The sequence below is a fragment of the Molossus molossus genome, unplaced genomic scaffold, assembly GCF_014108415.1.
Source record: "Molossus molossus isolate mMolMol1 unplaced genomic scaffold, mMolMol1.p scaffold_m16_p_23, whole genome shotgun sequence".
NCBI lineage: Eukaryota > Metazoa > Chordata > Mammalia > Chiroptera > Molossidae > Molossus > Molossus molossus.
This window is the reverse complement of record NW_023425359.1, coordinates 15099612-15105292: the sequence shown is the minus strand read 5'-3', so window position 1 is coordinate 15105292 and position 5681 is coordinate 15099612. Positions and strand designations below refer to the sequence as shown.

The window sequence follows — 5681 nt, the reverse complement described above, 5'->3', positions numbered from 1 at the left end:
TCAGGGAGAGGCTCGGGCGAAAGCCAGACCCCAGGGGAATGCAGAGGGGCCCCTCGAAGGCCTCTGGACGCCGCAGGCTCCTAGGCACCCATTCCAAAGGATGACGAGCCTGTGGAAGAGACACTCCCCCAGCCCAGCCCGGGCGCCGGCAGCCGCGGAGGTGAGTCAGGTGTCGCCCATCATCTTGATGAGTTTCACCTCCTCCTCCAGGAAGTGGTTCTGTAGGAAGCCACAGAGGGAGGGTCTGTGTGGGCAGAACCCAGGGTGTGCAGATCCAAAAGGGCCTGGTTCAGGTTCTTCTCCAAGGCCATGGCGGCTTCCATGGCGTCCTGAGTTTCACCCCACTCATCGTGGGAAGGCTTCAGCACGTCCTGGAAGAGACTTTGGCCACAGCGCTGGTTCTGCATCTTTAAGAGACACTGGGCGCCCTCCAGCTTCTCCTCTTCCAACTCCCAGAAGAAGTGGCCCACGGCCTCCAGGGCCACATCCTCGGGGTGGAAATAGAAGCCCAGGGAGAGGTGGGTGCAGGGGGCCCGCAGATGCAGGGTGACCAGGTGGTTGACGGGGCCTCTACCAGGGTGGAATAATTCTGATGAATTTGGGAGCTCGTGGTTGCTTGGCTGTGAGGAGTTAAGGTCAAAAACCGGTGTTGGCCGGTCTTGAAGGCTGAGGATGGCTGAGGTGGTTCTGAAGGTGGTGACTGAAAAGGAGTCGGAGGGTCCCTGGGTCGTTCCGTCCAGACATGGTGGAAGCCAGAGACAGATCCAGGGACCACCGAGGGCACTGCCGCCTGCATTTCTTTTCATGACACTTGGAATCTAATTAATCCCCATAAAGGTCACTGCAGACTTCAAGTGCACAATTAAATCCTAAAGTCTCTGAACACCAACCCAGAACGCTTGAGGAGGCTGGCAGGTATTTTTAATTTGGCATAGAAAGAGAGGCAAACAAGAGACATCCTTACATATGCTGCAATGAAGCCAAAATATGAAACACCAAAAAAGATATCTAAATCAAGATTAAGCTGATAAGCTGATAAGCTGATAGACTGTAACAGAGCCGCCAACATCTCTGCACAGCATTACAGGCTCGAAAGACTTCAGTGTCTTGCTTGGGACAATCCCTGCTACAGGACGTGGAGATTGAAGACTGAGGGTGGGACCTGCCGCATCTCCCAGGACAGCGATTTTCAACCTTTTTCATTTCATGGCACACATAAACTGTAGACTAAAATTCTGCGGCGCACGAAAAATATGCTTTTTGCTGATCTGATCAAAAAAAGGTATAATTTTGAGTCATTCATACCGGATGGCTATTGTAGTATTGGCTGTTGTCATTTTTGTTTGTTTGTTTTTTTACTTGACTATCTAAGGGACGAGAGATCAGGGCCCCCAACTAAATAGTCAGGTGTTGAACGTTTTAAAGATTCTTGCGGCTCACTGTGGCACACCGGCTGGAAGTCGCTGTCCTAGGATGGTGGCCACATCAGTTTGGCGTTAGGGTAAGGCATGACTGTGTGATATCTACCTGCCTTTGCAGTCAGCCGCTCCCTGTCCCCCATCTCATTGCCCCGCTCCACAGGGAGACAGGTGTATTTATTCTCTTTGCACAGGGAAAGACTTCTACCCTCTTGGATGGAGATTCTCCACATCCTTTCACTGTCTGGCTCAGGTCTCACATCTGCTCCCTCCAGCCCACGACAAACCCCTAACGAAGCCTGTGTGTGTCCTTGCTCCTGTGCACAGGCGACCCTTCCGTGTGTGCACACTGGGCTCTCTGAGGGAGGCAGAAGTGACGGAAGGCAGGGCCCTTACTGTCAGGGTCATGCACCCGCAGAACTTAGGAGGACGCATGAACACGTGTGGAGCACGCGGCCGGTGGCTGTGGCTCTCAGACCGCGGTGACAGGAATGAATGTCACCTTTGCGGCAGTCTCCTTTGGCTCGTGAACCCAGAGCTTTGCAGGTCTCATCCCTTGGAAGCAAAGGGAGCCTGTGGCTTTGGGGACAGTGGTGGCCTGGCGGGGTGGGCCGTATGCTGTGGGTGCTGTGTTTGCCGGGAGACCTCTCGGGCTGAGCCCTGCTCCTCCATCAGCTCAGACGCGACGTGATAGAGGCAACAACAGACAGTGTCTTGGCCCCACGGGTCGGTCTGAGGGTCGGGCACCGTTGTCAGCGGGAATGGCCTCACCCTCCAGGCGCCCCCCACCGCCTCGGGCCTTGGTGCTCCTGTCTGTGACGGGCTCTGAGAACAGCACCTTCCACCACCGCTTCTCTGAGGCCATCGTCCTAAACGGGCCACCCTCTGGCCGCAGGGTTCACGGGGCCCCAGCCACACAGGCCCAGGTGGGCAGTCTGTCGGCCACAGCTTGCTGAGACACGACTTGAGCATACTGAATTGGACCGGGTGTTTCTGTCCAGTCGCCGTCGGTTCATCCCGCTGGGCCGGGGCGAGGCTCAGGCTGCCTGGTCAGCACGCGTCTTCTCCAGCTCTAGCCCGTTGCTGCCTTTACTCACCTGCCCCTGTTTCCCGGCTACCTGAGAGAAAGGGGACCTCCGGGCCCTGCAGCTTCCGCTCGGGGCTGCGTCTGGCTCCTCTCATTTCAATTTTTTTTTTTTTATCCTCACCCGAGGACACTTTTCCATTTTTTGTACAGATAGAGTGGGAAGGAGAGGAAGAGAGAGAGAGAGAGAGAAACATCGATGTGAAAGGAACACATCGAGCGGCTGCCACCCGCACGACCAACCAGGGCCGGGGACAAACTGCAACCGAGGTACGTGCCCTTAGCGGGAACTGAACCCGGGTCTCTCCGGACCGCAGGCCGATGCTCTAACCGCTGAGCCAAACCGGCCAGGGCTCATTTTAATTTTTTTATTTGGTAAAACAGACATCACATAAAATTGACCAAGCTAACCATTTTTAAGTGTACAGTTCAGTGGCTTTAAGTACATTCACATTGTACAACCATCACCACCATCCTCTCCAGAGCCTTCTCCTTATTTCACAGACTTTACATCCATTCGACACTCGCTCCCCATTATCCCCTCCCCCAGCCCCTGGCAACCACAGCTCTACTTTCTGTCTGTGAATGTGACCAGTCCAGACACTTTACGTACATGGAGTCATGCGACATTTGTCCCTTTGGGACTGGCGTATTTACTCAGAATAATATCCTTATATGTCAGAATTTTGTTCCTTTTTCAGATGGAAAAGTATTCCCCTGTATGGACAGAGTGTGGCAAAAGTAGGCTTACAGTGTGAGGACATGAAACAGTGTATTCTTGTGTTGTTATTTATGAACTGCTGTATCACTTTCTATATGAACAACTGCACACCTACTTTTGCCCCTCCCTGCATATTCTACCTTTTGTTTATCCGTTCAGCTGTTCGTCCCACCTTTTTTTTAAATCCTCACCCGAGGACGTTTTTTCTGTTTCTCTTCAGATAGAGTGGGAGAGAGGGAGAGAGAGGGAAAGAGAGGCAAACATCAGCGTGAGAGGAACACATCGACTGGCTGTCTCCTGCACCACCCGACCAGGGTTGGGGTCGAACTGCAACGAGGTACGTGCCCTTGGCTGGAATCGAACCTGAGACTCATTGGTCCGTGGGCCGATGCTCTAACCACTGAGCAAAGCTGGCCAGGGCAGTTGTTCACACCTTTTGAGTGTTACTGTGAATAGTGCTGCTGTGAACACGGGTGTGCAAATATCCCTGATACCCTGTTCTTCGTTCTTTTGTGTGTGTATACCCCAAAGTGGAAATGCGGTTTTAATACGAATATAATTGTGTCTGATTTTTGTGGCTCCTCTGGTTTCACAAGCGTGAACTCGTGGTCCTCAGTCTTCCTGCAGGGGCTTCCTGCCCCTTCTCGGCCCTCTGGGCCCCTGTCGGTTCCTCTCTGCCCTCCTGTAGGGTGGACCCACAGCCCCATCCTGGGTTTACTCGTTTGCTTAAATATCTGATCTGTTCGGCTCCATTTCTCTGGAATCTTCAAGTGCTTTAGGTGAATAAAATAGTGATATGATCTTTCTTCAAGTCTCAGCTTTGGGTCTTAGTTGTCAGAAGTTATAAATGCTCCTGAAACAGATTTTACCCGAAATAACTCTTGGGCTTTTCCAGGGAGACTATCCTATGACCAGACTCATTTCTTCCAAGTGATTGCATCAGGATGAGACAGAGTGTCCGAGATTTTAGGCCTGAGAATGTTCTGGGAGTGTGAGAACAGAGAAAGGCATCTGACATTCGGAACAAAAGAGCCATGCAAAAATAATTTTATTTTTTGTTCATTAAAACCTTATTTGTATTTCTGCTCTCAAATCAAGGGGAGGTCAAATCCCAGCACCTCCTTTGGTGGCGGCCAGGGAGAGGGACCAGGCAGCTTTACCTGGGCCACAGAGGAGCTGTAGCCTCTCAATTTAATTTAAAAAAAAATCCTCACTTGAGGATATATTTTTATTGATTTTAGAGAGAGAGGAAAGGGGAGAGAAAGAGAGAAACATTGATGTGAGAGAGAAACATCTATCGTTGCCTCCCATACATGCCCCAACAGGGGATCCAACTCGTAGCCTGGGTGTGTGCCCCCCGATCGGGAATCCACGAAGCTCCAACTAGCTGAGCCACCTGACCAGGACTCTGGGGTTCGTTTTTGCCCCTAGGCTGTGGACTGCTGGGGTGTGGGAAGGAAGCAGGCTGCCAGCTAGCTGGGGCACAGTTTGGAGAATGACTTTATCTTCTAGTTTCTTTAAGCTGCCTTGAGTCACAAAAATGGTGGAAAAATCAAACCATCTTTGTAAAAATTGTAATCTCGCATACACACACCCAATTACCACCACAACAAAAAAATATTGCATAGCAATGAAAATTTTACACTTTCCCGGCCAGAATTTTGGGATGATGAAATTTGCTTTTATCTGTCCTCCTGGGTTAGGTTGGGAGGTGGGTGGGTGTGGGAGGCAGGGAATGCCTGCATGTCCCTTTGCAGTCAACACGGTTTGGGCTGAAGGCCTTAGAGGGAGCAGTTAGCTACATGCGTTTACCCAACCATTGTTTCTGACCACCCGGAGGCTCGGGGCCGAGCCCCAACCCTGTTTGCACGTTCTGCCCTTGGTCTGCCCTTGAGAGTCACGGATACTGGAAGCTGCCCCTGGTTGGGTCAGTTCCTGCAGCGTGGTGTGCCAGGATGGAGCTCTTTCTTCTGGTCCTTTGCACAAAGCGCAATGCGTGCTCCAGGCACGTTCCAGGGACGACATGCTGACTTCCTTTCTCTGCACCCCTTCCCTCCTAGGGGGAGGAATAACTGGAGGCCAGGCCATTGTGAATTCACACTGTGTCCCCCTCTCTCCACTTCTCAGCTTTTCCATTTAAATTCTTTGAAAGTTTGGGCCGCCCGCTGCACAGAGCTCAGCTCCCCACCCCTGCCCAGCAGGTGCTCTTGCTGGCTGGCTGGTTCAGGAATCTGTGGTTGTTGGGGAGTCCCTGGCCCGAGAAAATCCCAGGCCTTGAGGGGCTTTCTCATTCTCCTGTCTTCTTCCCTTCTTTCTCTCTTGCTTTTGACCTCCTTTTATTCCTCTCCTTCGCATGTACCCTAGCTCTGCCAGGAGGCTGTGCCGTTACCTAGTTGAAGGGCCAAGGGCTGGGGAGTTAGCTGACACCACCTCCCTCCCCCAAGGCCTCGAACGTGGG

The 5681-nt window shown here is 52.2% G+C and overlaps 1 pseudogene; it reads right to left on the bottom strand.

Annotated features, from left to right (window-relative positions):
* Positions 1 to 2283, bottom strand: LOC118640757 (annotated as a pseudogene).
* Positions 2284 to 5681: the final 3398 nt, after the last annotated feature.